We start from the raw sequence: 19,189 nt of genomic DNA on the forward strand, positions 1-19,189 counted from the left end.
GATCTTGGCTACTAGATGGCAGCAGTGTATGTGCAAAGTTTTAGACTGATCCAATGAACCATTGCACTTCTGATCCAAATTTTGTATCAAGACTGTGCCAAATTGGTTTATTAATAACTTTTTTTTAAACTCTGTTTATTAAGTTTTACACACACACACACAGAGACAAGACAAAGCAATATAAATAATATACTCAACTAGAAAAAAATATACAAATAAAAATACAAATAAAAAAATAGCTTTAAAGATACCATACTTTAGACAAGTTAAACACACCAGGCAGAAGGCTACAGAGGTTAAAGGGCAATCTATAGTACAGGGACAGAGCAAACACCTCACCATTGTTCCTGTAAACAGTCAAGGGATAAGGGTGGAGAAATGCAACCACTCACAGAGAGTCATGGCCACAGACCGAATTGAATTTTTTCTAGCTTCAGAGAGCACAACACATCTCTCACCCAATATTTATAAGATGGGGGAGCTGCCATCTTCCAGTTCTGTAGTATTAGCCGTCTAGCTAAAAGAGTTGTATAAGCAACAGTGTCCGACTGGATTCTTGATAGGGGGGTACCCATGGGCAGTACTCCAAAAAGGGCTGTAAGGGGAGACGGATCTATAACAGTGTCATATATATCAGAGAAACATTTAAATATTAATTCCCAGAAACCTGACAGTTTATGACAGCCCCAAAACATATACAACAGTGTGGCTGGTTCCACTTTACATCTGACACAGGTAGGATCAAAATCAGAGAATATTCTTCCAAGTTTGGCCCCCGACCAGTGGATACGGTGAACCACCTTGAATTGAATGAGGCTGTGTCTAGTGCTAAAAGAGGACGAGTGCACCCTGCGCAGCACAGATTTCCAGGCGTCTTCCCCAAGTTCCTCCCCCAAATCCTTTTCCCATCGAGTCTTCAAAGGCACCAAAGAAGGGTTCTGTAAGTCATGAATGATTGCATATACATCTGAAATTGCGCCCCTAGGAAGCTTGTTCAACGCCAAGATGCTCTCTATAGCTGTATTCGCAGGCCTATTGGGAAATCCAGGTGTGTTAGCTCTGACAAAGTTTCTAGTCTGGAGATAGCGGAAAGATGGGATTGGGGGAGATTGAACTTTTCCTGCAGCTGAGAAAAAGAGGCAAATGTATCATCAAAGAATAATTGGGCTATCGAAGAGAGGCCTAGTGAGTGCCAAATGCCAAAAGCCCCATCATTCAAAGATGGAGGAAATAAAATGTTCTGATTGATTGGGCCTGATAGAGAAAAGCCTCGGAGGCTAAAGGCTAAACGGAACTGATTCCAAATTTTAAGAGACTGCTTTACAATTGGGTTGACACACCTTTTGCCTAGGGACACTGGGAGAGACGAGCACAACACAGAGGAAAGTGCTGCAGGTTTACACGATTCAGACTCCATCTGGACCCAGAGTGGTCTAGGGCCAGTAGGATCAGTCTGCAGCCAGTACAGAACGGCTCTGAAATTTGCAGCCCAGTAGTATACAGTGCCTTGCGAAAGTATTCGGCCCCCTTGAACTTTGCGACCTTTTGCCACATTTCAGGCTTCAAACATAAAGATATAAAACTGTATTTTTTGTGAAGAATCAACAACAAGTGGGACACAATCATGAAGTGGAACGACATTTATTGGATATTTCAAACTTTTTTAACAAATCAAAAACTGAAAAATTGGGCGTGCAAAATTATTCAGCCCCCTTAAGTTAATACTTTGTAGCGCCACCTTTTGCTGCGATTACAGCTGTAAGTCGCTTGGAGTATGTCTCTATCAGTTTTTCACATCGAGAGACTGAAATGTTTTCCCATTCCTCCTTGCAAAACAGCTCGAGCTCAGTGAGGTTGGATGGAGAGCATTTGTGAACAGCAGTTTTCAGTTCTTTCCACAGATTCTCGATTGAATTCAGGTCTGGACTTTGACTTGGCCATTCTAACACCTGGATATGTTTATTTTTGAACCATTCCATTGTAGATTTTGCTTTATGTTTTGGATCATTGTCTTGTTGGAAGACAAATCTCCGTCCCAGTCTCAGGTCTTTTGCAGACTCCATCAGGTTTTCTTCCAGAATGGTCCTGTATTTGGCTCCATCCATCTTCCCATCAATTTTAACCATCTTCCCTGTCCCTGCTGAAGAAAAGCAGGCCCAAACCATGATGCTGCCACCACCATGTTTGACAGTGGGGATGGTGTGTTCAGGGTGATGAGCTGTGTTGCTTTTACGACAAACATAACGTTTTGTTAATAGTAATTATAATAGTAGTCTAGTTGACGCTGAGACAGCTTACAACCAATACCAAAAAACTAAGTGTTGAACGTTTGCTGGGCATAAATGACGCTCAAAACTTTTAAAATTAAAGTGAGACCCCAAAAACCGTGTAGCCTCGGGAGACATTTACTGTTTACTGGGTCAATGCAAACGGATGCAGTAAACAAATAACCAAAAATATTTTGAGTCACTGAGACAATGTGTAAACAAACTAAATAGGTGAGCAGACAGCCTAGAAACACAGGAGTTAAGTAAAACCTTAATACAATTAAATTAAAATGACTGAATGCTTGTAAGGCACGCACGCTAGATGATCAAAACATTAGATCACAACAAATAAGCCTAAATAGTTTCGCCAACTATACAAGACTAGCCTGTTATATCTAAACATAATTGTACCACAGGTGGGTTACTTACTATCCACAGTTCGCAAGCAACAGTTGCTGAACTGTGAGCATATTCAAGACTTCCTGATGTGACGTTGAATGTGAGCCATAGCCTCATCCGGAGATTCAAATGTGTAGTCTTTACCCTCATGAGATAGCCATAAACGGGCCGGGAATCGCAGTCCATACTTCACACTTGGATGGTCCCGAAGTACTCGTTTCGCCTGTCCGAAAGCTGCGCGCTGCCTGGAAACAGTGGGGGAGTAGTCCTGGTAGATGGAGAAGCTCTGTCCTTGAAAGCTCAGAGTGGTATTGCGGGCTCGTCGGAGGATCTCCATCTTCTCATGAAAAAAGTGCACTCGAAGAATTATGTCACGGGGCCTCTCCCCATCCCGGGGCTTTGGGCGCAGCGACCGGTGGGCTCGATCAATCAGGGGCTTTTCATCTAAGGCAAGAACATCCTTCAGCAGCCCTGAGACTAAATCCGTGGCGTGATGCATTTCCGCTGACTCTGGGACCGATACAAGTCTCAGATTATTGCTGCAAGAGAATCCCTCTAAACTCACACAGCTCTCCTCCACCTTTTTCAAATCCGCAGCTAGGCGTTTAACTTCAGCCTCCAGGGATGTAGTTAAATCGGAGACATTAGTAGCGGAGGTCTCCAGTGCTGCAATCGTTGTAGTGTGTGACGCAGTTGTTGTTTTGAGTAATGTGATTGCTGGCACAGTCTCGTTCCGCAGGATGGTTAAATCTGCTTTTAAAGTATCAGAAACCTCCTGTATTCTGGCCTCAATCGTAGCAACCACCTGTGTTTTCATTTCAACTATCTCAGAGCGTAGTAGTTTGATGGCCTCGAGAATGTTCATTTCAGCGCCGCCAGGCCAAGCCGCACCCCCGGGTAAAGTGTGCGTCCCCGGGCCCTCAGACTCAGGAGAGGGTGGTGATGAGAGCGGGTCTTGTAGGCCGGGTTTTCTCAAAGTCATGCTTTTGGCCTTATGTTTGGTCGACATGCTGACATTCGGAAGCAAAGTAGTCTTGGTTTTTATGGAAAGGGATCATCAAATTAATATTTGAAAATAAATATGGTTCTGCTGCAAAATTCACATAAACTTTAAGAATACCACGGGAGCAAACGGAAAACACGTCAGTCGCACATGGCGTCCCCTACCATCCTTATTAATAACTTTTCAAGCTCATAACTGTGCACTCCCCTCAAACAATAGCATGGTATTTTTTCACTGTAATAGCTACTGTAAATTGGACAGTGTACTTACTCACTGACTTTATTGTCCCCATGGGGAAATTTTGTTGCAGTGTCATGCACACATTTAAAGTGGCGTTTAAATACAAAACAAAATTGACAATACAACTTTCATAACAGTTACATACCTATAAAACGTTTTAAAAAGACTAGCCTGCTGGCCTTATGGAGTCGATAGGAACATTAGCCCGAGCTATTTAGGAGGGATGTTACACCTGGCACAAATGATTGTCTAGTTCTGTTTTTCCTGCTGATGGTTGCCCTATATCTGCACCCAGAGGGAAGTAGTTCAAAGTCCGGGTACAGGGGGTGGCTTGGGTCTAAAAGAATTTGTGAGCCTTGCGGAGGGCCCTGACCTTAAAGATCTCATCCAGGCCTGCCTGTTTGACTCCAAGTACCTTGCTTGCTGTGGTGATAATCCTTCTCATCATATTTCTCTAGCTGACAGTGGCATTGCCAAACCAACAAACAATACAAAAAGTTTAAATATTCTCATTGAAAGATTTGCAGAGTCAGTATAGTACAGTCTACATTAAAAGATCACAGCTTTTTGAGAAAGTACAGTCTCTGTTGGCTCTTTTTGTCGATCAGGTCTGTACATTTACTCCACTGAAGCTTATTGTCCAAGAGGACACCCAGGTATTTGCATTCCTCTACAATCTACAAAGTGTAGTTAGATTACAAGAATGTAAGCTTTCTGCCAATATCAGATATATCTATGTCCTGGGAAATGTTCTTGTTACGTACAACCTCATGCTAATCGCATTTTCCTACGTTAGTTCAACCATCCTGTGGGGGACCCTCCGATCCTGAATTCGTTTTTAAACAGTCATCACTAGCCGGCCTCCGCCCAGTACTCTTTCTTGAACCTTAGTCACTGTTACTAGATGGCTACCACCCGGTACTCTACCCTGCACCTTTGATACATAGGGCATAGCAGTTTCTATGTGTACGACAGCGTATGCTAGTTCACAAAAATATACAGCAACCTTTCCGAGCCAATGAATAGGAGTGGGACAACATTCCACAGACCACAATCAACAGCCTGATCAACTCTATGCGAAGGAGATGGGTCACGCTGCAGGAGGCAAATGGTGGTATATACTGACTAGTTTTCTGATCCATGCCCCTACTTTTTTTTTAAAGGTACAATATCTGTAACCAACAGATGCATATCTGTATTACCAGTTAATGGAAATCCATAGATTATGGTCTACTTGACAGAGCAAAAACCAAGCCATGAGGTCGAATGAATTGTCCGTAGAGCTCCGAGACAGGATTGTGTTGAGGCACAGATCTGGGGAAGGGTATCCAAACATTTTCGCAGCATTGAAGTTCCCATGAACACAGTGGCCTCTATCATTCTTAAAAGGAGGAAGTTTGGAACCACCAAGACTCTTTCTAGAGCTGGACGCCTGGCCAAACTGAGCAACTAGATGGTCACGCTGAGCTCCAGAGTTCCTCTGTGGAGATGGGAGAACCTTACAGAAGGACAACAATCTCTGCAGCACTCCACCAATCAGGCCTTTATGGTAGAGTGAACAGACAGAAGCCACTCCTCATTAAAAGGCACATGACAGCCCACTTGGAGTTTGCCAAAAGGCACATAAAGGACTCTCAGACTATGAGAAACAAAATTCTCTGGTCTGATGAAACCAAGATTGAACTCTTTGGCCTGAATGCCAATCGTCACGTCTTCCCTAAAGTGAAGCATGGTGGTGGCAGCATGCTGTGGGGATGTTTTTCAGCGGCAGGGACTGGGAGACTAGTCAGTATCAAGGGAAAGATTAACAGAGAAAAGTACAGAGTTAATTGATGATAACCTGCTCCAGAGCGCTCAGGACCTCAGACTGGGGCAAAGGTTCACCTTCCAACAGGACAATGACCCTAAGCACACAGCCAAGACAGGGCAGGACTGGTTTCGAGACAAGTCTCTGAATGTCCTTGAGTGGCCCAGCCAGAGCCCGGACTTGAAGCCGATCTAACATTTCTGGAGAGACCTGAAAAATCGCTGTGCAGTGACGCTCCCCATCCAGCCTGATAGAGCTTGAGAGGATTTGCAAAGAAGAATGGGAGAAATATCAGAGCTCAGGATAAGACCCAGATGCAGACAGTTCGAAGTAACAAAAGTTTATTACAAAAACAGAGGGCAGGCAGAGGTCAGTAATCCAGAGCAGCCTCTGAAAGGTACAGAACGGCATGCAGGCTCAGGGTCAGGGCAGGCATAATGGTCAAAACCGGGAAGACTAGAGAGAAAAACAGGAGTACGGGTAAAAGGAGGAGACAGAGCGCTGTGAGACAGAGATTTAATCTTGATACATGAAATGTGGGATATATACGGAGGGTGCGGGGCAACAGAAGACGAACAGCAGAGGGGCTAAGGATCTTGGAAATGGGGAAAGGGCTAATAAAATCAAGGGGAACGTTTACAGGACTCTACCCGGAGGGGCAGATCCCGAGTTCACCGTCATACGATGCCACCTTTCCAACAAGTCAGTTTGTAAAATTTCTGCCCCACACACTACCGAATTCCAAACTGTCAGCAAAATAACTGTTCATCGGGAGCTTCATGAAATGGGACTCCATGGCCGAGCAGCCACACACAAGCCTAAGATCACCTTGCGCAATGCAATCACTCGGAAGTGATAAATCACGCTTCATCATCTGGCAGTCCGGCGGACGAATCTGGGTTTGGCGGATGCCAGGAGAACGCTACCTGACCGAATGCATAGTGCCAACTGAAAAGTTTGGTGGAGAAGGAATAATGGTCTGGGGCTGTTTTTCATGGTTTGGGCTAGGCCCCTTAGTTCCAGTGAAGGGAAATCTTAATGCTACATCATACAATGACATTCTAGACGATTCTGTGCTTCCAATTTAGTGGCAACCGTTTGGGGAAGGCCCTTTCTTGTTTCATTATGACAATGCCCCGTGCACAAAGCGAGGTCCATACAGTAATTGTTTGGCGAGATCTGTGTGGAAGAACTTGATTGGCTTCCACAGAGCCCTGACCTCAACCCCATCAAACACCTTTGGGATGAATTGGAATACCAACCTCCAAGCCAGGCCTAATGGAAGCAAGTCCCCGCAGTAATGTTAGAACATCGAGTGGAAAGCTTTCCCAGAAGATCGAAGGCTGTTATAACAGCAAAGGGGGGACCAACTCCATATTAATGCCCATGATTTTGGAATTAGATGTTCGATACACACGGGAAACTGTTGAGTGTGAAAAATCTAGTAGCGTTGCAGTACTTGACACAAACCGGTGTGACTGGCACCTACTACCATACCCTGTTCAACGGCATTTAAATATTTTGTCTGGCCCATTCACCCTCTGAGTGGCACACATACACAATCCATGTCTCAATTTTCTCAATGATTAAAAACCTGTCTCCTCCCTCCATCTATACTGATTGAAGTAGATTTAACAAGTGACAATATTTAACAAGTGGCAATAAGGGATAATAGCTTTCACCTAGTCAGTCTATGTCATTGAAAGAGCAGGTGTTCATAATGATGTGGACACTCAGTGTCTATATTCCGGTCTCTGTTATTGCTGGTTCTATTCCGGTCTCTGTTATTGCTGGTTCTCTGTTATTGATATAATTTCTTTCTTTTTACTTTTTGGATTATGTGTGTATTGTATTTTTTTGTTGTTTCTAGGCATTATTACTGCACTGTGGAAGCTGGAGAAAAAAAGCAGAATTTTAGTACATTTCGTTCTATAGGCTTTTGTCAAGAAGGGACACACATTTTCGTAGGAGGTTTAGGAGAACGTACACAGCAGGTTAGGTTATTAACGTAGCAGGCAAGTATAATTAGGTTAAGATTAGATAAAGGGTTAGGGATTGCGAAAAATAATAATGAAACAATTAAATAATTTACGTCATATATGACAGCAGCTGTATCCCATCTAGTCATTGCCTTTTTATAGTATGTTTCCTATCAGAGGCTCCTTCTACTTTCGCCTTCTTGGAAACCACGTGGTTTGTACACAGCCATTCTATAATCTTCGGCTACTCCCTCCGACAGAAACTGCAGAGCGTTTGCAAAGTTTATTTGTGACTATAGCGACTCTTGAACGTTGCCGAGCAACTGTAATAAATGGACTATGGTTAATTTTTAACATGCCATTGGAGTACAGGATGAACTACCCAGCAAATAGCTGTGGAATTACTTCCAAAACTTATGTGTTCAATAATATGTTAGGTTTCTATTTACGCTCTGAATAAGTTGCGTTTTTAATTTGAAGTTTCTGATTTCAGTCTGACGAGGGAGGTTGCCGAATAGAAAGAACAGTGCTAAAACGCATATGTACTTTGATTGGTCCTCTACTACTATGGGCGTCAACCTTTGCAAAAGCTTAGCTATGACAGGCTTTATCGCATATGGGCTGTGCCATTGAACAGCTGTTCATATAAAAGTTGGTATTTTCAGAATTATTTTATTGACAATACAAATGTTAATATCATATGTTGTCTGAGCCACCAGGCTGGTGAAGTGGAGGGACCTTTCCCATTTATCTTGACTTCACCTTTTCGTACCGTTTTCAACGTTATTCAAGGTAGGTGCAGGTTACTGAATTTACCTGGTTCTTACAGCAATCATTACCTAGGTATAACACCCTCCCCCCCCAAAAAAAGCATTGCGCATGCAGGGAATTTTGACCAAAACAGTGTCAAAGGAAACCAAATCAAGGAAAGTGTGAAACTGAAAGTATACTTGCTAATAATTACACTTACATTTTCTTATATTATTGATATGGTGATATTTAAAGTGTATCTTTTTTAAATGAATTTGTCACAAAAGAGACAATTTGCAACATTGCTTGGATTTGTTATTATGCTTTTTTAATGTATTTTCTTTGTAAATTGTATTGGGCTTTCTTTTTTTCTTTTTTTAAACCTTTATTTAACTAGGCAAGTCAGTTAAGAACAAATTCTTATTTACAATGACGGCTTAGGAATAGTGGGTTAACTGCCTTGTTCAGGGGCAGAACAACAGATTTTTACATTGTCAGCTCGGGGATTCGATCTAGCAACCTTTCGTTAAAGTTCTATAAAAATATTTTATATCATTTGTCAAAAGTGGTTAGGCTATCTAATTTTTAAATACTCAGTAAATGCATGTGTAATAACTGCAAGTGTGATAGATTACCATCTTTTTATTATCTTAATTACATTTGTATTATCTTTGTTTTAGTTATAAAATGCTGTTTTCAGAATGCATTTGGTTGAACCCTCAGCATAATCGTATAAAGAAGACACTTCAGCTGTTTAAAGTTGATCTTGCAATGCTTCAAAGGTTTAGAAAAAGTGTATGCTAAACTGAAGGCTTACACACCACCACAATTGTAATCATAGCTGTTGACTGAATATATTTACATTTTAGTCATTTAGCAGACACTCTTATCCAGTTAGTCCCGTTTAGCTGTCTTAAGATGAATGCACTATCACAGTCATAGTAAGTACATTATTTCCAGTGGTGTAAAGTGCTAAAGTAAAAATATTTTAAAGTCGTTTTTTGGAGTATCTGTACTTTACTATTTATATTTTGGCCAACTTTTACTTCACTACATTCCTAAAGAAAATAATGTCCTTTTTACTCCCTACATTTTTGATGACACCCAGAAGTTACATTTTGAATGCTTAACAGGACAGGAAAATGGTCCAATTCACACACACGTCAATAGACCATTCCTGGTCATCCCTACTGCCTCTGATCTGGCGGACTTACTAAACGCAAATTGATTTTTTTATAAATTATGTCTGAGTGTTGGAGTGTGCCCCTCGCTATCCGTAAATTAAAGCAGAAAAAAATGGTGCCGTCTGCTTTGTTTAATATAATGAATTTGGAATGATTTATACTTTTATTTTTGATACTTAAGTATATTTAGAACCACATCCTTTTAGACTTTTACTCCGGTAGTATTTTACTGGATGACTTCCACTTTTACTTGAGTAACTTTCTATTAAGGTAACTATACTTTTACTCAAGTATGACAATTGGGTACTTTTTCCACCACTGATTATTCCTCAATAAAGTAGTCCTAGCTTCAGGGAGAAGCTGGTTCCGCCATTGGGGTGCCAGGCCAGAGAAGAGCTTGGACTGCGTAGGTGTGGGAGAACAAAGAGACCAGAACAGAATACTCAGGTTTTATGGTCAGATACACTATATAGGTGCAGTGGAATGTGTTGTTTTTACAGAGTCAGCCATAGTAGCATGGCGCTCCTGGAGCAAATTAGAGCACATCGCCAGATTTTTTACATTGTTGGCTCAGGTTTTCAAACCAGCAACCTTTTGATTAGTGGCCCAATGCTATAATCGCTAGGCTACCTGCCGCCCTAGCATTGGCGTGTAGGTTTTGAGCAGACCCGGAAGGTTGCTCTGAGGCTGCTCTGGAGACAAGTACCATAGTTTTGTAGTGGATGCGGCTTCGACTGGGAAGCCAGTGGAATGTGCGGAGGAGCGGGTGAATTTGGTGACATGGGAGAATTTGGGAAGGTTGAACACCAGGAAAGCTGCAGCGTTCTGGATAAATTGCAGGGGTTTGATGGCACAAGCAGGGAGCCCAGCCAACAGTGAGTTGCAGTAGTCCAATCAGTCAGTATGTGATAATGATTGTAAATCCTTGATTTGGAACAGGTAACTCTAATAGATTTTCTCTTAATAGGAGACAGTACAATCAATGGTTCAATGCGTAATCTAATGTACTAATAAAAACAGTCCTGTTCATCAGTGCAGGAAACGCTGCAGTATGTCCTCTCAGTGTTTTTCTTGTAAAGAAATATTTTTCTGTTTTGACAGGAGTTTCTGTCCATGACTGGCTGACTTTTACTAAGCCTGTTGATTCAGGTCCACTGTCCGTGACTAAAGTTTGACTAAATAATTGACTGGCAGCCTGTTCTGGCAGACTGGAATTCAAGTGAAGTGCATAGAAATGTTCTGTGCATGTGATTTACAGCAGCATGACATGGAGGGAGTTCACCATGAAATTTAATCCATGAGGTAAAGGAGGTTGTAATATCTCAGACATTCAACAGATTTTCAAAAGACATTTGTGGGTTAGCCTATTTAAACGTTGACATCAGTTTCCATTCCTCTCTGATTACTACAAAGGATCTTTCAGGAGGTAATGTTTTAGTTAGGGACTGCGGTGAAACTGCCCTTGAGTGTCTAAGTGATGTGGTTAAAATTTTTTGCCCTTTTAAAACCTGTTATAGCTGCAACCCTTTGTTCTCAATTTCCGCCTGAAGACATACCCAAATCTAACTGCCTGTAGCTCAGCCCCAGAAGGAAGGATATGCATATTCTTGGTATCATTTGAATGGAAACATTCTGAAGTTTGTGGAAATTTTAATTTAATGTAGGAGAATATAACACAGTAGATCTGGTGGAAGAAGCATACGTTTTCTGTTTTTTATTGTTGTAGCATCATCTTTCACATGTACATAGAATAGCCACACAGTCAGATAGGATGCTGGAGATAATTTTGATGGATAACACAAGAGGGCAACTGTAGGTGTGCAAAGTTTGAGACTGATAACTTCAGGAATGGGTGAGCTACATGACATTTAGCATGAAGTCACCCAGGTGTCCCACACAAGTTGCCCAAATGTACCCAAGTGGCCGAATTGGTGAAATGACCTATAACTATATACAGCAGTGCAAATAACTATATACAACATATCAAAAAGCAATTCTAACACATACACAAAAAAATGTTTTAAAAAATATTAGAAAATAAATATTTAAAAAAAAAACAGTACACCCCTTGGAAGTCCTCGTCACAGTATTTTGCTGCCTGTGCCATGTCCCATAGCAGTCTCTTTCTGATGTAAAGCAGAGGCAAACTGAACAAGTGGTGCATTTCATGTGACACAGAACACAACGACGCCTCCATGCTGTGCCCTTTTGGCTCTGAGGCACAGTCATGCCTGCAGTAATGAACTGTGGCATATGAACACCACTGGGGGCACAGGTAGAGCGGACAGCTTGGCACCGGGGCCTCCCAGTCGGAGTCGCTATCACTGTGAAAGAAAAAATAAAAAAAATATTTGTATTGTATGAGCCATTTATCATCACATAAAATAAACAGATATGTATTGATTGTATAGAGCAGAGGGAACAGTCACTAAGGTGTTCCATTCAACTCCGGCCATTGTTGTGTATATATACAGTGCCTTGCGAAAGTATTCGGCCCCCTTGAACTTTGCGACCTTTTGCCACATTTCAGGCTTCAAACATAAAGATATAAAACTGTATTTTTTTGTGAAGAATCAACAACAAGTGGGACACAATCATGAAGTGGAACGACATTTATTGGATATTTCAAACTTTTTTAACAAATCAAAAACTGAAAAATTGGGCGTGCAAAATTATTCAGCCCCCTTAAGTTAATACTTTGTAGCGCCACCTTTTGCTGCGATTACAGCTGTAAGTCGCTTGGGGTATGTCTCTATCAGTTTTGCACATCGAGAGACTGAAATGTTTTCCCATTCCTCCTTGCAAAACAGCTCGAGCTCAGTGAGGTTGGATGGAGAGCATTTGTGAACAGCAGTTTTCAGTTCTTTCCACAGATTGTCGATTGGATTCAGGTCTGGACTTTGACTTGGCCATTCTAACACCTGGATATGTTTATTTTTGAACCATTCCATTGTAGATTTTGCTTTATGTTTTGGATCATTGTCTTGTTGGAAGACAAATCTCCGTCCCAGTCTCAGGTCTTTTGTAGACTGCATCAGGTTTTCTTCCAGAATGGTCCTGTATTTGGCTCCATCCATCTTCCCATCAATTTGAACCATCTTCCCTGTCCCTGCTGAAGAAAAGCAGGCCCAAACCATGATGCTGCCACCACCATGTTTGACAGTGGGGATGGTGTGTTCAGCTGTGTTGCTTTTACGCCAAACATAACGTTTTGCATTGTTGCCAAAAAGTTCAATTTTGGTTTCATCTGACCAGAGCACCTTCTTCCACATGTTTGGTGTGTCTCCCAGGTGGCTTGTGGCAAACTTTAAACAACACTTTTTATGGATATCTTTAAGAAATGGCTTTCTTCTTGCCACTCTTCCATAAAGGCCAGATTTGTGCAATATACGACTGATTGTTGTCCTATGGACAGAGTCTCCCACCTCAGCTGTAGATCTCTGCAGTTCATCCAGAGTGATCATGGGCCTCTTGGCTGCATCTCTGATCAGTCTTCTCCTTGTATGAGCTGAAAGTTTAGAGGGACGGCCAGGTCTTGGTAGATTTGCAGTGGTCTGATACCCCTTCCATTTCAATATTATCGCTTGCACAGTGCTCCTTGGGTTGTTTAAAGCTTGGGAAATATTTTTGTATCCAAATCCGGCTTTAAACTTCTTCACAACAGTATCTCGGACCTGCCTGGTGTGTTCCTTGTTCTTCATGATGCTCTCTGCGCTTTTAACGGACCTCTGAGACTATCACAGTGCAGGTGCATTTATACGGATACTTGATTACACACAGGTCGATTGTATTTATCATCATTAGTCATTTAGGTCAACATTGGATCATTCAGAGATCCTCACTGAACTTCTGGAGAGAGTTTGCTGCACTGAAAGTAAAGGGGCTGAATAATTTTGCACGCCCAATTTTTCAGTTTTTGATTTGTTAAAAAAAGTTTGAAATATCCAATAAATGTCGTTCCACTTCATGAAATTCAAGAATTTTTAATGTTACGAAATTGTATTTTTAGTTGTCATCTGAAATTTCCCCTGATGTTGGTCCCTGTACGGGGACAGCAGCCATAACAGGCCTATTAACTGCAATAACTGTTTTGATCATTCTTATAGAAACCTCAAATAAAATGTGAAATTAGTCAAAAAAAAGTCTGGACTACTTTTACAACCTTTGATTTGCATAAAAATAAGTGTTGTTTTGGTATAAATAATCAAATCATATAAAATTGCATTTAAATCTCTTGTCCACTATAACGTTTTCATGGATTGTCATAGAAACATAAAACTAAATCCAAATTATTCAAACCAAACCCTCAATGGAACTGACGCAAGCCATCACCGCCATACAAGTTTTGGCTGTACAAATGTGACCGACCGCCTTGATTCGGTCTATTGTATCAAAATTTGAAATTATGTTTTTTTACATTGGATAAAAGCAGAGACACAGAGCTACACAATGGTATAGCATTCACTGAATTTGAGGAACAATGGGAAAGAAATTCTGCTTTGAAAGTTGATAAACTTGTAACCTCACTTTTGAGAAAATGGTCTTTGAATATTTTAGTACCTGCTGGAGAGCTCTTCTTTATCTTCACTTTGTCTTCACTCATTCAGCATTGTTCACACACTCTTAAGTTAACCTTTTTTGGGATAGGGGGCAGCATTTTCACTTTTGGATGAATAGCGTGCCCAGAGTGAACTGCCTTCTACTCTGTCCCAGATGCTAATATATGCATATTAGTAGTAGTATTGGATAGAAAACACTCTGAAGTTTCTAAAACTGTTTGAATGATGTCTGTAAGTATAACAGAACTCATATGGCAGGCGAAAACCTGAGAAAAATCCAACCAGGAAGTGGGACATCTGAGGTTTGTAGTTTTTCAAAGCTTGGCCTACCGAATACACATGGAGATATGGATGAGGTTGTACTTCGTACGGCTTCCACTAGATGTCAACCGTCTTTAGAAACTGGTTTGAGGATTCTACTATAAAGGAGGGGCTCATGAGACCTCTTTGAGTCAGTGGTCTGGCAGAGAGCCTTGGTCTCATGACGCGCGCTCCCGACAGAGTTACCTCTCGTACCAGTGCTTTTCTGAAGACAAATTAATTATCTGGTTAAAACATCAATAATGTTCTATGTTAAAAACATCCTAACGATTGATTCCATACATCGTTTGACATGTTTCTAAATTACTAGAACGGAACATTTCGAGTTTTTGTCTGAATGAAGCACCTCATGAAGATGGATTACTGGGCTGAACAAGCTAACAACAAGTGGCTATTTGGACATGAATGATGGAACGGTGTCATTTATTGTGATTTATTGTCAAACTGGGATTCCTGGGAGTGCCTTCTGATGAAGATCATCAAAGGTAAGTGAATATTTATGGTGTTGTTTCTAACTTTGTTGATTCCAAAATGGCGGATATTCCTCTGGCTGTTTTGGGTTCTGAGCGCCATTCTCAGATTATGCTTTTTCCGTAAAGTTTTTTTGAAATCTGACACAGCGGTTGCATTAAGGAGAAGTGTATCTTTAATTCTGTGAATAACACTAGTATCTTTTATCAATGTTTATTATGAGTATTTCTGCAAAATCACTGGATGTTTTGGAATCAAAACATTGCTGCACGTAAGGCGCCAATGTAAACTGAGATTTTTGGATATAAATATACACGTTATCGAACAAAACATACATGTATTGTGTAACATGATGTCCTATGAGTGTCATCTGATGAAGATCATCAAAGGTTACTGATTAATTTTATCTATATTTCTGCTTTTTGTGACTCCTATCTTTGGCCGGAAAAATGGCTGTGTGTTTTTTCGACTTGGCTCTGAACTAACATAATCAAATGCTGTGCTTTAGCTGTAAAGAATTTTTGAAATCGGACACGATGGGTAGATTAACAAGATGTCTTTCATTTGCTGTATTGGACTTGTTAATGTGTGAAAGTGACATATTTCAAAAAAATATTTTTGAATTTCGCGGCGCTAGAAAGGTTAAGCTTTAGTTCCACCAATCTCTTTAAGGGTTGATCCGAGCGTTCTGTCCTAACAACAGCAGTCAAGCACTCAAGCTAACTGGCTAACAGTTGTCGCAGTGACATTCTATTAAAATGGACACTTGCATACTGGCTAACAGTCTTTTGAGTCTTTTGTTAAGACATGTAGCTAGCTAGCTAAACAATAAACCATAATCACAACTCATGACGTTACTACCCTGAATGAATCTGCAGGTAGCTAACCAACCAGGTTCAATGTTAGCTAGCTAACATTAAGCAAAACAAATGGCTCTGAGATACGACTAATAAGATCACACATGTAACGTTAGCTAGCAAGCCAGCCAGCTATCGTTAGCTAGCTAGCTAACAGTACACTTAAACTTCAAATGAAAACAACTTTGTCAAAATTAGACACATGTAATAACTGAAAATGTAGCTAGCTACACTATCTTACCCTATACATCATGGTTGGATGCTTTTCCCTGTCACGGATGCCATGGTTGCCCTTAGTTTGAAGATGTAATCCAGAGACAGGTGTTTTCTCCATTCTCTAATTCCACTGATTTCAAAACTCGGTCGTCCAGAAAGTTGAGAGCAACACTTATGGAGTTCTACTAAGCAATATTTTTTTAAAGCCACGTTAGACAGGATTGCCTATACATACTAACCAGCTCAAATAGACAGAAGCGTAGTATATGGCAGACCAATCTGAACTCATCTATCAACCAGCCCACTCATTATCTCAGCTCATCATGGCTAGCGTGAAGGTTGCTGACTTTTTCAGATCACCAAATCCTCTGTCTTCTTCAAGTAGTTGCAGAGAGAGCATCAACCTCCTACACCTCTGCCCTGCTCAACACAATTGTAGTTATTCACGTAATGTCTTTCATTACATTTCTTTTAGTCATTTAGCAGACACTCTTATCCAGGAGTGGGAGGCCCTGGTGCACAACTGAGCAAGAGGACAAAAACATTAGAGTGTCTAGTTTGAGAAACAGACACCTCACAAGTCCTCAACTGGAAGCTTCATTAAATAGTACCCGTAAAACACCAGTCTCAATGTCAACAGTGAAGAGGCAACTCCGAGATGCTGGCCTTCTAGGCAGAGTTGCAAAGAAAAATACATATCTCAGACTGGCCAATAAAAAGTAAATATTAAGATGGGCAAAAGAACACAGACACTGGTTAGAACCAGTTTGCGCTGTGCTGTGAAGGGAGTAGTACTCTGCGTTTTACGAGATTTTCAGTTTCTTGGCAATTTCTCACATGGAATATCCATCATTTCTTAGAACAAGAATAGACTGACGAGTTTCAGAAGAAAGTTTTTTGTTTCTTGCCATTTTGAGCCTGTAATCGAACCTACAAATGCTAATGCTCCAGATACTCAACTAGTCTAAAGAAGGCCAGTTTATTGCTTCTTTAATCAGCACAATAGTTTTCAGCTGTGCTAACAATTGCAAAAGGGTTTTCTAATGATCAATTAGAATTAGATCAAAAAGGGGGCGGCTTGCAGGCCGAAGTTGTGGAAAAATGGCTTAAGGACAACAAAGTCAAGGTATTGGAGTGGCCATCACAAAGCCCTGACCTCAATCCAATAGAAAGTTTGTGGGCAGAACTGAAAAAGCGCATGCGAGCAAGGAGGCCTACCAACCTGACTCAGTTACACCAGCTCTGTCAGGAGGAATGGGCCAAAATTCACCCAATTTATTGTGGGAAGCTTGTGGAAGGCTACCCAAAAAGTTTGACCCAAGTTAAACAATTTAAAGGCAATGCTACCAAATACTAATTGAGTGTATATAATTGAGTGTACATTTCTGACCCACATTTCTGAAAGAAATAAAAGCTGAAATAAATCATTCTCTCTACTATTTTTCTGACATTTCACATTCTTAAAATAAAGTGGTGATCCTAACTGACCTAAAACTGGGAATCTTTACTGGGATTAAATGTCAGGAATTTTGAAAAACTGGAGTTTAAATGTATTTGGCTAAGGTGTATGTAAACTTCAGACTTCAACTGTATATCTATGAACATACAGTGGGGCAAAAAAGTATTAGGTAGGCTTTCAGATGCTTTCGGAAGATGGGCAGGGACTCTGCTGTCTTTGATTCAGGGGGAAGCTGGTTCCGCTAATGGGGTGCCAGGACAGCGAAATGCTTGGCCTGGGCTGAGCGGGGTGGGGTGTAGCTTGAAGGTAGGGAGGGGCAGTTCCTCTTGAATGTTAGCTTCAACTGGAAGCCTGTGGAGTGTACGGAGGAGCGGGGTGACATGAGAGAACTTGGGAAGTTTGAGAACCAGGAGGGCTGCTGCGTTCTGGATATGTTGCAGCGGTTTGATGGCACAAGGGGAAAGCCCAGCCAACAGCGAGTTGCAGTAGTCCAGACGGGAGAGGACAAGTGCCTGGATTAGGACCTGCGCTGCTTCCTGTGTGAGGTAGGGTCGTACTCTATGGATGTTGTAGAGCATGAACCTGCAGGAGCGAGTCAGTGCTTTGATGTTTGCAGAGAACAACAGGGTGTTGTCCAGGGTCACACTAAGGTTCTTTGCACTCTGGAAGGGTGACACTGCAGAGTTGTCAACCATGATGGAGAGGTTTTTGAGCGGGCAGGCCTTCCCCGGGAGGGAGAGCAGATTCTGTCTTGTCTAGGTTGAGCTTGAAGTGGTGGGCCGACATCCAAGATTCGATATTTGCCAGGCACGCAGAGATGTCGCCACCTGGGTGTCAGAAGGGGGAGAAGTAGTTGAATGTCATCCACAAAGCAATGATTAGAGAGACCATTTGAGGATATGATGGAGCCGAGTGACTTGTTGTATAGAGAGAAGAGGAGAGGGCCTAGAACCGAGTCATGGGGGACACAAGTAGTAAGAGTACGTGGGGCAGACACAGATCCGCTCCACGTCACCTGGTAGGAGCGGCCTGCCAGGTATGATGCAATCCAATAGTGCATAGCCTGAGCATATGCCCAGCCTTGAGAAGGTGGAGAGGAGTATTTGATGGTTCACAGTGTCAAAGGCAGCGGATAGAGGATGAGAACAAAGGAGAGAGGCATAGGGTAGTTCTGTGTGAGTGAGACCAGTGGACTCAATAGGCTGAGTGAATGAGTAGTGGATGTTTTTTTTCAAAGTGGTTGACAAATTTGTCCGCAGAGAGGGACGTGGAGGATTAAGGAGGGGGGAGAAGGTGTAAAATAGTTTCCTAGGGTAAGAAAGTGGCTTAAGCAGAGGATACAGAGAAAGAGAAAGTATAGAGGAGGGAGTGAAATGATGAAAGGTCCTCCAGAAGTTTCGTTTTCCTCCCTTTTCGCTCAGCTGTCTGCAGCCCTGTTTTGTAAGCTCACAATGAGTCACTCAGCCACAGAGCAGGAGGGGAGGGCTGAGCCTGCCAGGAGGAATGGGGACAGTGCGAGTCATAGGAAGCAAACAGGGAGGAGAGTAGGGTCTAAGAGACAGAATCTGGAGACCGAAGGGAGAAGGATTTAGCAGAAGGAAGAGATGATAGGATAGAAGAGGAGAGTAGTGGGAGAGAGAGAGCGAAGATTGCGATGGCGTATGACCTTCTGAGTAG

The 19,189-nt window shown here is 41.8% G+C and overlaps 1 protein-coding gene across 4 annotated transcripts in view; it reads left to right on the top strand.

Moving 5' to 3' along the window:
• The first annotated feature begins 7,937 nt into the window (after window positions 1–7,937).
• Window positions 7,938–19,189, top strand: part of stat1b (signal transducer and activator of transcription 1b) — a 39,969-nt gene continuing 28,717 nt past the window's right edge. For 3 of the 4 annotated variants that reach the window (XR_016490561.1, XM_021579195.3, XM_090215702.1), the window contains exon 1: window positions 7,938–8,487. The gene's annotated coding sequence lies outside the window, so the exon portion shown is untranslated. The remainder of the gene's footprint in view (window positions 8,488–19,189) is intronic. The other variant, XM_090215701.1, reaches the window with a different exon arrangement.

This window comes from Oncorhynchus mykiss, chromosome 22, assembly GCF_057628025.1.
Source record: "Oncorhynchus mykiss isolate SJ-2025 chromosome 22, ASM5762802v1, whole genome shotgun sequence".
Lineage (NCBI taxonomy): Eukaryota > Metazoa > Chordata > Actinopteri > Salmoniformes > Salmonidae > Oncorhynchus > Oncorhynchus mykiss.